Below are 3,011 nucleotides of genomic sequence, written 5' to 3'. Positions count from 1 at the left end.
CTAAGCTTAGCAAGTGAAGGAGAAAAATGTCTTTCCCAGACCAGCAATTGCTAAGGGAATTCATCACCAAAGACTGGTCCTACAAGAGATGCTTAGAGGTTTTCTAAATATAGAAATAAAATGATGATTCTTGTTACAAAAGCATACACAAGCACATAGCCATGGACACTATAAAGCAATCACACAATTAAGACAACACTATGACAGGAAGAAAACCTCATGTATGAAAATTAACCCTAAACATAAACAGTCTAACTACTCAGTTAAAAGATATCAAGTGGAGAGTTGCTTCAGCATCCTGGTGCTGCTGCGCTGTGGAGCCCGTGCGGTCCCTTAGCCAAGATGCCTGAGGAAACTCAGACCCAAGACCAACTGATGGAGGAGCAGGAGGTGGAGACGTTCACCTTTCAGGCAGAAATTGTCCAGTTGATGTCACTGATCATCAATACTTTCTATTTGAACAAAGAGATCTTTCTGAGAGAGCTCATTTCAAATTCCTCAGATGCATTGGACAAAATCCGGTATGAAAGCTTGACGGATCCTAGTAAATTGGACTCTGGGAAAGAGCTGCATATTAACCTTATACCAAACAAACAAGATTGAACCCTCACTATTGTGGATACTGGAATTGGAATGACAAAGGCTGATTTGATCTATTGATCAAGTCTTGGTACTATCGCCAAGTCTGGGACCAAAGCATTCACGGAAGCTTTGCAGGCTGGTGCAGATATCTCTATGATTGGCCAGTTTGGTGTTAGTTTTTATTCTGCGTATTTGATTGCTGAGAAAGTAACAGTGATCACCAAACATAATGATGATGAACAGTACGCCTAGGAGTCCTCAGCAGGGGGATCATTCACAGTGAGGACAGACACAGGTGAACCTATGGGTCATGGAACAAAGGCTATCCTACACCTGAAGGAAGACAAAACTGAGTACTTGGAGGAATGAAGAATAAAGGAGATTGTGAAGAAACATTCTCAGTTTATTGGCTATCCCATTACTGTTTTTGTGGAGAAGGAACATGATAAAGAAGTCAGTGATGATGAGGCTGAAGAAAAGGAAGATAAAGAAGAAGAAAAAGAAAAAGAAGAGAAAGAGTCTGAAGACAAACCTGAAATTGAAGATGTTGGTTCTGATGAAGAAGAAGAAGAAGAAGAAAAGAAGAATGGTGACAAGAAGAAGAAGAAGATTAAGGAAAAGTACATTGATCAAGAAGAACTCAACAAAACAAAGCCCATCTGAACCAGAAATCCCGACGATATTACTAACGAGGAGTATGGAGAATTCTACAAGAGCTTGACCAATGACTGGGAAGATCACTTGGCAGTGAAGCATTTTTCAGTTGAAGGACAGTTGGAATTTAGAGCCCTTCTATTTGTCCCATGACGTGCTCCTTTTGACCTGTTTGAAAACAGAAAGAAAAAGACAACCATCAAGTTGTATGTATGCAGAGTTTTCATCATGGATAACTGTGAGGAGCTAATCCCTGAATATCTGAATTTCATTAGAGGGGTGGTAGACTCGGAGGATCTCCCTCTAAATATTTCCCATGAGATGTTGCAACAAAGCAAAATTTTGAAAGTTATCAGGAAGAATTTGGTCAAAAAATGCTTAGAACTCTTCACTGAACTGGCAGAAGATAAAGAGAACTACAAGAAGTTCTATGAGCAGTTCTCTAAAAACATAAAGCTTGGAATACGCGAAGACTCTCAAAATCAGAAGAAGCTTTCAAAGCTATTTTGACACTACACATCTGCCGCTGGTGATGAGATGGTTTCTCTCAAGGACTACTGCACCAGAATGAAGGAAAACCAGAAACATATCTATTATATCACAGGTGAGACCAAGGACCAAGTAGCTAACCCAGCCTTTGTGGAACGTCTTTGAAAACATGGCTTAGAAGTGATCTATATGATTGAGCCCATTGATGAGTACTGTGTCCAACAGCTGAAGGAATTTGAGGGAAGACTTTAATCAGTCACCAAAGAGGACTTGCAACTTCCAGAGGATGAAGAAAAGAAAAAGAAACAGAAGGAGAGAAAAACAAAGTTTGAGAACCTCTGCAAAATCATGAAAGACATATTGGAGAAAAAAGTTGAAAAGGTGGTTGTGTCAAACTGATTAGTGATATCTCCATCCTATATTGTCACAAGCACATATGGCTGGGTAGCAAACATGGAGAGAATCATGAAAGCTCAAGCCCTAAGAGATGACTCAACAATGGGTTACATGGCAGCAAAGAAACACCTGGAGATAAAACCTGACCATTCCATTATCGAGACCTTAAGGCAAAAGGCAGAGGCTGATAAGAACGACAAGTCTGTGAAGGATTTGGTCATCTTGCTTTATGAAACTGCACTCCTGTCTTCTGGCTTCAGTCTGGAAGATCCTCAGACACACGCTAACAGGATCTACAGGATGATCAAACTCGGTCTAGGTATTGATGAAGATGACCCTACTGCTGATGATACCAGTGCAGCTGTAACTGGAGAAATGCCACCCCTCAAAGATGGTGACACATCACACATGGAAGAAGTAGACTAAGCTCTAGCTGAGGGATGACTTACCTGTTCAATACTCTACAGTTCCTCTAATAATATATTTTCAAGGATGTTTTTCTTTATTTTTGTTAACATTAAAAAGTCTGTATGGCATGACAACAACTACTTTAAGGGGAAGATAAAGATTTCTGTCAACTTCTAAGTGATGCTGTGATACTTTAGGCAGTAAAGCAGAGCTAGTAATCCTTTTTCAGTTTCACATTGGCTTACATTAACAGATCGAGCTAATGTGTGTTGTAAGAGGTATGTAACATGTTAATTTTGTGGTCTAAAGTGTTTAGCTATCAAGCCGGATTCCTTAGTAGACCAAATCTTGTTAACAAAGTTTTCCCAAGCTATACCTTGATGTTTAGAAGAAAAGTATTTGTTATATCTTGTAGGATCTACTTTCTGAACTTTTCTTGCCCTGTAGTTGCCAATTCTGCACGTACTAGTCCTCTAGAAATA

The 3,011-nt window shown here is 39.7% G+C and overlaps 1 pseudogene; it reads left to right on the top strand.

Annotated features, from left to right (window-relative positions):
• The first annotated feature begins 342 nt into the window (after nt 1-342).
• On the top strand, nt 343-2,547 carry LOC105732252 (heat shock protein HSP 90-alpha-like; annotated as a pseudogene).
• The last annotated feature ends 464 nt before the right edge of the window (nt 2,548-3,011 follow it).

The sequence above is a fragment of the Aotus nancymaae genome, unplaced genomic scaffold, assembly GCF_030222135.1.
Source record: "Aotus nancymaae isolate 86718 unplaced genomic scaffold, 86718_ANA_hifiasm-v0.15.2.pri h1tg000155l, whole genome shotgun sequence".
NCBI lineage: Eukaryota > Metazoa > Chordata > Mammalia > Primates > Aotidae > Aotus > Aotus nancymaae.
The sequence above is the reverse complement of the archived record's forward strand: the minus strand, read 5'-3'. Positions and strand labels throughout refer to the sequence as shown.